Genomic DNA, 11226 nt, shown 5'->3' on the forward strand with positions numbered 1-11226 from the left:
TAATCGAATCCAGAGTCATCTATTTTGGAATGCATACTGAGAGGTATAAAGATTTCATGTATGTTGGGGTTATATTTAGAATCATATTCCTTTATTTCTCCAAATGTAATATAGTTTCCTATTTCTCCATTAGTGAAACCCTTAGTTCATCACTCCACTCTTAAAAGTTTGTTTTGCTCAGCCGTGCGGAGTAGCTCTCGCTTGTAATCCCAGCACTTTGGGAGGCCTAGGAGGGCAAATCACGAGGTCAAGAGATCGAGACCAGCCTGGCTAACACAGTGAAACCCCATATCTACTAAAAATACAAAAAATTAGCCAGGCATGGTGGCATGCACCTGTAGTTACAGCTACTCAGGAGGCTTAGGCAGGAGAATCGCTTGAACCCGGGAGGCGGAGGTGGCAGTGAGCCGAGATCATGCCACTGCACTACCGCCTGGGTGACAGAGTGAGACTCTGTCACAAACAAAAAAAAAAAAAGAGTTTGTTTTCTCCTTTGCAAATTGATCAAGAAATCACAGAATTAAGAAAATATTTTAAAAAGAACTTGATCTTACTTTCATTGTCAAGTGCAAAATAAAAATAAAAAATGTGGGTATCTCTCCTCTGCCACTGCTATCAGTACTATTGATCCTCACTGCCGGAAGGTCCCTGCTAGGAGGAGGAGGCAGAAGATCCACTAAGTTGACACCTGTAGAACCTACTTCTGCCCCCACATCAGTGGCATGACTCATGATCCCCTGCTGTTTTATTTTCTTGCTTAGTTTTCATCCTATTTGGGAGGAATCCTGGCTGGTAAATTTGCTCTGCCCACCTGATTCATAGTAAAATCAACCAACATTGTCATATTAAGTTGAGAGAGTCCACACTAACCTAATGCTGCTCCCTGCCCCTGGTTTCTTTCTTCAAGTTTTTATCCTTCTATTTGAAGCATGGGGCAGATTAATTGCTCTATTACTTAAGGAGACATTAAACCAGAAAGTGAAATGTCCATCTCCCCTTTTTCCAGCTCCTTCAGTCTATTAGAATGATTCCCTCAAAAGACTCTTCAAATGACTCTGAGTGGAAAGAAACATGCCTCTATCCTTCCTTACTCAGGGAGCAAAGGGAAAAGCCACAGTATTCTGCAACAGACTGACAGTTTCCAATTCTATAGATCCCTTCCACCCTTCCAATTCCGGTTGTTTGCGTATAGCTTATATAATCTGGTTTAGAAGTAAATAAACAACTTGAGTGATTTTTGCAGGGGACAAGTTTGTTTCTTTTTCTTTTTCTTTTTTTTCAATCCTTAATCAAACTCAAAGGGAGTTATCTAGTTACTATTTGCTGTTATTCTGTACTTGCTTTTTTTTTTTTTTTTTTTTAAATAATAATAATAACCTAAGTTTCGAACAGCAGTTCCAAGTTCTGGGATATTAGGAAAATTTTTGCTCAAATTTGCACATCTGTAGGAAGTAGGACAAATCCCAAAGACAGAAAGGCTACGAGATTTGGGGGAGATTCCAGAAATAATCTGAACACTGAGGGCTCATGAAGTGCCCTTATGCTAGCATGACGTGCAAAAAACATGGGCAGCACACCAATGTAGGAAGAGTAAAAACACTTTTCTTATGTGTAAATGATTCTTGGAGGAGAAAAATAAGGAAGGAGGAAGAGGGGAAAAGAGGAAGAAGAGAAGGAAAAAAAAGGAAGAGGAAGAAGAGGGAAAAATGTTCTTCTGACTTGCGGGATGGAACACAGAAGACAGCCAGGTGTTCTGACATTAAGCAGCAGAGCAGAGGTCAGGTCCCCAGAAGAGAAAGAAACTATCACCTTTGGTGAGCTGAGGACACGACTTCCCTGCTCCTTCAGGGTAGGGCTCATAACAGCCTAGATTTCCTCGGGCACCAACAGACATCTGTTGATGAAAGCATGCTGGAGGAGAGACGTGACTGTGAGCACGTTCTGCTCCCTCACGCCCTCTTTCCCCTTTGCCATCGTCCTTGGAGCGCAGGTTTAAGAAGGAGGACAGCAGTGATCAGTCCTTGGGAACTCAACAGACCTTGAATGTGACAACTCTTCCCTGTTCTCACTTCTGAGACTGTCTAGGACCTGCATAAGCAATCTGGAAGGCAGTGGAAGTGCTGGCAGCAGCAGTGATGGTGATGGTGAGGGGTCAGTGTGGGATGCTTAAAGGAGGGAGATTTGAACTGAATCGCACGTGAGAGCCCACCATTGAATTCTACTCAGAAAATACACAAGATTTGTAAGGAAAATTTATTTAACACTTTTTAAGATGGTACAGGAGCATGTGGAAGCTCAAATATGTTTCTGAAGATGCGTCATCGTCTGGGGTAAATACCTGGGGTTCGTCATCTTCTGCCAAGAAACTTTAGGACGTGGACACAGACAGAGAGTTTAGGAGTGGAGGCTTGATAAGCAGAAGAGAAAGAAAAGAGAGCAACTGGCTCTCTGCTGAAAGAGAAGGGCTTCCAAACAGAAAAGACCGGCTGGCTACGAGTTTGCTGGATTTTATAGGCAGGCTTAAGGAGGCGGTGTCTGATTTACTATGGCCCACAGATTGATTCTATCAGGTGTGACGTTTACCTAACGTGCAGGGAAGGCTGGCCACCCGACCCTAATCTTGTTATGCACATGGGCCTTTCCACTTGACCCGCACCATCTTGTCTGCTCCTTACTGACGTGCGGCTGGCAAAGAGAAGGCAAGATGGAGCCGCCGTTTTGAACATGCCTAGTCCCAGGTGGCCTTGTCCTGCCGTCATTCACCCATGCAAGCTTCCAGCCTGCTTGTCTGTGTTTGCAGCTCATTTCTGCAGCCCGCTCCTAGTTAGAAAATGATTTGAGGGCTGCTATTCATTAAAAAGAAAACCTTACCAAGGACTCCCATACCCTCACTATCCGCTTAAGTAATTTCTTCTTAACTCCTATGTCATTTCTGCATCTGTTTGGACCTCATACATTAAAGTTCCGATTGTTTAAATACAGTATCTGATTTGTGACTGTAGTTCATACCTCATGCAGTGAGAATCCTGTGAGAAAAATCTCTCTTCTTTTCTATGTAGCAAATTCTCAGATGCATTCCCTTCAACCTTAGCCCAATCACAATGCTCCTGGATGGAGGAGTCCTGAATTTAAGTAGACGGCAGTTTTTAGTCATCCCTAGATGTAGAGCAATAAGGAAGTAGGAAAGCTCATTCCTCTTTTTATTCCTCCTCCTCCTCCTGCTCTTCCTTCTTCTTCTTTTTGCTTTCTTTTATTGTTTTTTCATTCTGATTTGTTGCACATTTATCTAAGTATGAAGATCCCGTTCAGTTTTCCAAGTTCTTGTTCTTTTCACTGGCGCCAGATTTCTATCTTGAAGCGACATTGCAGAAATGGTGGAGCAGCTCATTCAAGAGCAAACTGACAGCTGAAGGCGTGTGTGGCATAGGACGTGGACAGGAGATACGGCACTGCTTTGAGGTGGAAAGGGGGACCCAGAGAAAGGTTGAGGTGTCACTGGCTGACTGTGAAAGCCACTGAGCTATACCCCAGTGATCTGTGAGGCTCGGTCGTATGTAAAGTTGCTCAATTCAAAGTAGATACAGTGGATCACGGCTGAGGCAGTTGTAGAGCTGAAATGATTCCAACAGAGTGTGAAATATAACCATCCCGGGGGACTGCAGCAAGGAGAACGTCAAAGGGTGCCACGGCTGTAGGGAAGGCTGACTCAAAAGGCTTTCACATGTTGTTAACAGCTGTGAACTTGTTGATGGAAGATTAAGAATGCAAATGCACTGGGAGAAGGGAATATACTGATATCCTATAACAACCTCTGAATTAATGTTACTTTCTATTATGAAGAAAAAAAATGTTATATTTGAAATTGAAATTTCTTTTCAGGGGAGCCTTGCAAAGGAAATCTCTATGCCATTAATGTAATTGAAGGCCTTTTTCGTTTTAGCTGAGAACGTACATAGCTATCGGATATGCAAAATAAGGCCTTGGAGCTGAGTTTGGGAATAGCAAACAGAAGGAGCTGAGCACTCTGCTTAGTGTAGTGAGAGAAATTCGAGTTCCTGGAAGCAAAACTAGGGTGAAGAGGGGAGGAGCAACAAAGAGAGACTAGCCTACAAGGCCTGAGTGCCTTGGGAGCAGAGAGGCAGAATGAGGGGGCAAGAGGTTGGGGATGAAGACCTGTGTGGCATAGGACATGGACAGGAGATACAGCACCGGTTTGAGGTGGAAAGGAGGACTAGAGAAAGGTTGAGGTGTCACTGGCTGACTGTAAAGGCCACTGAGCTGTACCCCAGTGATGTGGGAGGCTCAGTCGTAGGTAAAGTTGCTCAATTCAAAGTAAATATGGAAAAATGACCCATGTGGCTCAGCAAATTTAGCAGAAGCTGGAATTAGAGCCCTATACAAAAAACTCTGGACTTTTCCTATGTTGTCAAACAACCTTGGTCTGACCTAACCTCCGTATTATAGTCAGGAGGCTTCCAAACGATTAAGCATGTCAAAATAATTAAGTGACCAGAATGTCTTTCCCAGATTTCAGGTATTTTGGGGAATGTTGAGTGGCAGAAAGAACGTATGTGATTATCTCAAAATAAGGTAGGAAACAAATTATAGGAAAGCCTTAAGTAAGAACAAACTAATCAAGGTATTTATCCAGATGTTCCTTTAAACTGTGAATCCTCTAAGAGATTGCATTTTATTCAGTTTCATTACTTCAGTGACTGTTACAGTGCACATAATAAATGTTCAATAAATGCTTGTTAAATTAAGAAATTAATAAAAGGAGAGAGAAAGAAAAGCAGGAAATGGAGCAAATATCAGATTGTCATTGGTTAGGAGTAACCTAAGAACACAGCAAATATGCTCATTGCAACTCAGTATCTTTCCTATGGCTCTTTCATCTGGAACATGGTCTTTTTCAGCATGCGCTTACACACACAGTCTCACAACCACACAGTCTGATTCCCTTACCTGCTACAAGCTTATCTGCCATTATCACTTTATTTAAAAGTGAAACTCTCTCCTAAACTCAATTTGGCTCTTCCTATTTTATTTCCTGTTTTATTTTGCTGCATGGCTTGCATACCATCTAGTCCATTATATATTTTATGTGGATTTCTTTTTTGTCACTAGACTTTGATTTGTAAGCTCCAGGAAGGCAGGAACTCCTATCTTTTGCTTGGGGATATATCCCCAGTAATGAAAGAGGGCCTGGTCCATAGGTACTTTTGTGGGAGTGCATGAATGAATGAATGAATGAATGGAGGTTTATATATGAGTCATGAAACTTGTCATTTGAGAAACAGAAATAATTTTTTCCAGCTGGACTAAAAGAGGCATGCACACTGAAGAAGTTTTTAAAAAAGAAACACTCATTACCAGATATGAATTAAAGCCTGTCTGCTTTTATGTATTCAAAACCCCAACCAACACAGAACAGTAGTCAGAAGCTGGACCTAATTTCAAGAGAGGAAATTAGAAGCTTATTTTCTGTCTTTGCATTGCTTTTGAGTGTGTCTTCTGATACAAGCCAAATGCTGTCCGTCAGCCTGTTACAGCGTGTGCTCTCATGTACTGCCACACTTTTCATTGCTATCCCCCTGAGTTAAACTGCTCTGTTCTGCTGCCTTGCTGTCTAGGGCTTGAGATAAAAATGTTCCATTGCTGCTGCCATGCTGCCTGTCTCCTGTGTTTAAATGTGTCCGTATCATCATGGTGTTTGCATCTGACTACATCTTGGCAGCTTCCAAATAAGACATAGAAAAACCAAGCCACCGCTGTGATGATGACTAATCATTTTGCAGAACAGCGCGAGTCAGACAAAGGTAAAGCTCTTATGGCTCTCAGTTTTCCTTCTGCGATATACCACCACAGCACAGAGAGAGGACTGATTACTACCAAGTACCATCATGGACACAGCTGTAACTGGTCAACAGATGCAGCCTTATTATAATATGCATTCCACAAGCATGCGGAATTGGATGAAAATAAAGAGATTGAGCCCTTCTTTAAATGAGAGGTGTGTGAAAGCCAAAAAGCCTCCCTGTTCTTTGTTTTCTACCTTTCCAAACTGTAGCAGATGTTGTGAATTCTGTAAAATTAGAAAAAAATGCAAATGTCCACTAAATCCTGATGGGGATTAATGCAAAACTGCAGGAACATTGAAATTCAAAATGTCCAGCAAGTCATGTTTATTAACATCATCCACATATGCTTTTTTTGGTCTTCAGAGTGCTCTTTGATGTAACACCAAATGGATCTACAAAGGATGTGGAGAAGTATGCCTGATCCTCTTATTCATTTAAAAGGAAAGGGCAGCACGAGGTAAATGTTGGTTGCCGTTAGCTTGTAAGCTTTGTCCCAGGAAAAGTTTAGGGCAGCATGAATTATCATAGGATGTGCCCTTTATTGGATTATCTATTGCTACCATTTTTCTAAAATACCCTCCAACCCGTGTGGCTACCTTTCACTTTGTAACATTTTGAAATTCAATTGCATTTAGGACATTTTCTCAACTTTTCTACCATATCTTTTTTTTCTGTATGCCTTCCTAAAGTTTATAAAGTTAGAGGACAAAAATAAAAAGTTGTCATAAGAGGCCATTTTTCAATATTTGTTGTGAGTGGAATTATTTATAATACAGAATCCATCTTATCTTAAAACATAAACATTTAGGGCATGTATCTTGATTAGAATATTTGAAAAATGTTCTGTACTTGACAATGTTCAATAAATATTATCACTCAGAAAATAAAAGCAGCAAAAATTGGGTGGTACAGTTTTAATGTTTAAATTTAGAAGAAAATATTGAAGGCCAGAAATCATCTAATATCTGCTTCCCTATCAATGAGAACCAATGTAAACTAAATATTGTAATCCTGTTATAAAAATTTGATTCCCTTTACTGACTATTGAGGGAACACATTATGACAAGCAATCTTAATTTAAAAAGTCAAAATTTGAAAACAGCAGTAATGCCAATTTCACATCACATTTGAAGGATAAATGGCAGACCCTGTAGATAAATTTGTGATTAGAAAAAATGTTTTTGCATGTTTCCTTTTCTAAACAATCTACCCTTATAATTTAAAAATAGGAGTCCAATCTTATGCTGCAGTCCTGCCTTTCCAGTGCCCTCTACTGGGCACTACAGTTGATAAATACGTGTATCTCTATTCCTTGAGTTTCGCCTCTGATTTTATTTCTAAATCATAGACTAAAGGGGAGGGCTGAAAGAAATTTGAGAATTCCATCCCTGCTTTCTACTAGGGTCATAACCAAGCCACCAGAGAGATATGAAATATTTTCTTTTTTTCAAGATTGTTAAGAAAAGTGATTCAAACCTATTTTGTTTGGTATTTTCACCCAACTGGCCTATACCTTAGCTGCCGTAGTGAGTGTTTAGGTTGACTTAAATTACTGCACCTGCCACAAATGCCTTCCGGGTGCTGTAATATATAACACTGCCTTTTATTCTTTAAACACAAAAGATGTGGCTTTCACTCTTGGCTGATGGAATTAATCAGTGCAACATAAAAATTGCCAAGTGTGTTCATCTCTGTTTCTTTGCTAGTCATAGTAATGGTTGCATGTGCACAATGGAGATGATATTATTTCTATCTGTTTTAAATATTTTTTCTTAGTATCTATACAAGAATACGTTCACAAGCAAGTAATTCTGGAGGTTTTCTAATGAAAATTATTTTGCTTCATTTTAGTGTAAAGGACAAACTATCCTTTATTATTAAACCAGAATTCAGTATAAAATATCCATCAATATTAGCATTTGTGCATTATATTTGTTATGCTTGGGTGTGCAATTTGTTATGCTTGGATGTGTAATTGATCGCCAAAATAGTATTTAGCAAGGTTTAAAACAAAATAAGGCAAAAGCCCTGGATAAAGAGAATCTACTAACTTTTTCTCTTCTTGTTTTTTTCCCTCCTTTGGTTATCAGTACAATCTTTTAATTGAAAAATTACAGAGGATCCCATTTAATACACGAAAGAGCCGTTTTGGCTGAGTTTTTACTCCCAGAATGTTAAGCACATATGAATATTTGCAATATATAAGAGCATGGCACACCTATTATTTCCTTCTGTTTTGGAAATTTGCTCAGGCTATTCAGTTGTCCCTTCTCTATGGTCACATAATGGAGCCATCATTATCTCCAGCCACCTTCCAGTGGGTTAGTAGCAAGTAGCATAACCTTCCTGACGGATGGAACATGTTTCTGTTTTTTGAAGTTACTTGAATATTTCTTACAGTTGCAACTAATCAACTGCTGCATTGATTAATTTTAAAACAAAGTGCTCTAGCACTCATTATAAAATATCAAAATACAGTAGCTAAAATAGTCTTAAAGAGGCCAATAAGAATTATTCCATATTCCTGTAGTCATATTTTGATTAAAAGTGTGTAGAATGTTTGTATGTGTTATAAATACTATTCTTTTGTGTAGCTATTTTTGACAAATATTTTATTGCAAAATGAAAATAATCCAGAAAATAATACAAGGACTTTTATTTTAACTTAAAAAAAATCAAGCCTTTTTCAATGCTAACAGAAGACTGACATGCTTATCATATCTTTCAGAATCTCTTGAAGTGTAAATTTTGTCAGAGTGCCAAACATAGAAAGTTTATCTCAACCAAATCTTCAAATGGACAAAACATTCTCTTAGAGTCAATGGGGACTGAGCCAGCTGCCAGTTGATACGTGGGCAGAGAGAAGTTGAGTGCCTAATTCTGGGGGCATTCAGTTTTTATGCTTCAGGGTAGCATAGTCTCAACATCGGATTCTGCATTAGAGTTTTGAATATATGATAAGAGAAAAAAAAAACCTGTTCAATTTCCAAAATCATTGTAGCTTACTATATTGTTGACCATCTAGTCATATTCATAGATTTTGTGATAATATATTGGAATATATATTAAGCTGGAACCTTTGTCACCCAACTACTGGGCCCAGAATTTTAATTTTTAGCATTTTTGTTGCATTAGACTACCAACCACTGTTTACCAAACGCATGTGGAACTAATAACAGCTGATGAAAGCTTTGTAATATAATGGAAAAGGTGTTGGATTGGAAATCAAGAGAGCTATTTTTTTTTCTATTGCTGTCACTGCATGTTTCAGTGGCCTTGGAGCAAGGTGTATTGTTTTATTTTTTTAAATAAACACTTTGTACAAAAACTGATTTCTGCAGGGCACGGTGTCTCATGCCTGTAATCCCAGCACTTTGGAAGACTGAGGCGGACAGATCACCTGAGGCTAGGAGTTTAAAACCAGCCTGGCCAACATGGTGAAATGCTGTCTCTACTGAAAATACAAAAATTAGCTGGGCATGGTGGGGGGCATCTGTAATCCCAGCTACTTGGGAGGCTGAGGCAGGAGAATTGCTTGAATCCAAGAGGTAGAGTTTGCAGTGAATGCAGCTGGCACCACCGCACTCCAGCCTGGGCGACAGAGTGAGACTCTGTCACAAAATAAAAACAAACAACAACAACAACAACAAAGAAACCAACTGACTTTTTTTTTATCTATCATAAGTATTGGTTGAACTAAGATGATTATATCTTCTGCAGCTATAAATTTTGTATACTGAAACACTTTATCAACATCTCTGTCTAGAAATCTAACAAATTTCAATGATAACATACTGACATGTTCAAAAACAAAGTTTTGACTTTCCTCTACACTCTTCTCAGTCTTCTTAATTTCAGAAAAGGGCAATTATTTAGGTCCCAAATCCTGAAGTCTTTTTTAATCCCTCTATTCTTTATATCCCACACCCAATTAATCAGCAAAAACTGTTGGCTCAGCCTTCAAAATGATGTAAATACTGGCCACTTCTCTTTGCCTACAGTGTTTATACTCTAGTCCATCTATCATCTTTAGATTTTACTATTTCCATAGTATACTAGTATGGTTGAATTGAATTCTTCCAAAAAGATACATGGAAGCCCCAATCCCTAGTATCTCAGAAGGTGATCTTATTTAGAAATTGTGTCTTTGCAGATGTAGTCAAATTAGGATAAGGTCATTAGGGTAGGCTCTAATCCAATATGACTGGTGTCCTTATAAAAATGGAAAATTTTGGTGCAGAAACAGATGAGCACACAGAGAGAATGCCATGAGAAGATGTCATTAGAGATCAGAGTGATGCATCTATGCTTAAAATTGTCTGAAAACCACCGGAAAGCTACGGAAGAGGCATAGAACAGAATCTCCCTCAGAGCCCTCAGAAGCAACCGACTCTGCCAACACCTGATTCTCAGACATCTAGCCTCCAGGAGTTTGTGGCAATAAATTTCTGTTGTTTAAGCCTCACAGACTGTGGTACTTTGTTACAGAATTCCTAGAAAACTAGTGCATATATTAAGTGGTCTTTCTGCTTTCCACTCCTCCACTATGGTCTATTCCCCGCACAGCAGCTAGAAACAAATATATATATTTGTTTAAACATATGAATGGGAACCACAAAGACTGCATCCTCTCCTTTCCATTCTCCCAGTGGGAAAGAAGAACTATCATTAATAACAATTGGCAGTTGAAGCAACACCAAGAGCTGGCTTCACATTTAGGACAGAATCCTGCATCTTCTCCTCCTCCTCGTGGTTTCTTGTGCTCTACACATTCAGAGAAACTTCTCTAGTGACGAACTATAGAAATTATCCCTGAAAGTATAGGCTTTAGAAAAAAGGATTTTTTAAAGTACCAGTAAAATCATTTTGCTCCTTTATTAAAAATCCTCCCATAGTTCCCCAAGTGATCCTGATCTACAGTTCTATTCTTTCTGCCATTTATTCTCTGACCTCACTTGCTGCTACTGTCCCGGAAATTCAGTCTTCTCCAATCACATTTCCTGGAATATAAGTGCCTAATTAGTATTTGTGAACTGATAGAATAATTACATTTTAAATCAGAAAAACTGCTTTTGAAGTTTTTTTTTTTTTAAGATTACAAATGGAGAAGATAAGACCAAGTGCATAAGGGTTGATTAAACCAGAATGACCTTTCAACATTTCATTCATTCAATCAACACACCTCGTTAATACCTGCTGTTATTAACAGCAGAGTGCTATCCTAGGCACTGGAGTTTCAGATGTGGAGAGGCCATAGCTCCCATACATCTGGCCTAGATGAAGGGGTAGCTACAATGCGTGAAGGTAAATCTTACAATAGAGGTGAGAACAAAGTTCTATGATATCACAAATAAGGGAGCAGTTA

At 39.1% G+C, this 11226-nt stretch overlaps 1 non-coding gene across 1 annotated transcript; it reads right to left on the reverse strand.

The window, feature by feature from the left end:
- Positions 1 to 10472: 10472 nt before the first annotated feature.
- Positions 10473 to 10689, reverse strand: LOC135268421 (small nucleolar RNA U3). Its single transcript, XR_010336757.1, has one exon. It is a non-coding gene; the product is annotated as a small nucleolar RNA U3 (small nucleolar RNA).
- Positions 10690 to 11226: the final 537 nt, after the last annotated feature.

The sequence above is a fragment of the Aotus nancymaae genome, unplaced genomic scaffold, assembly GCF_030222135.1.
Source record: "Aotus nancymaae isolate 86718 unplaced genomic scaffold, 86718_ANA_hifiasm-v0.15.2.pri h1tg000040l, whole genome shotgun sequence".
Taxonomy (NCBI): Eukaryota; Metazoa; Chordata; class Mammalia; order Primates; family Aotidae; genus Aotus; species Aotus nancymaae.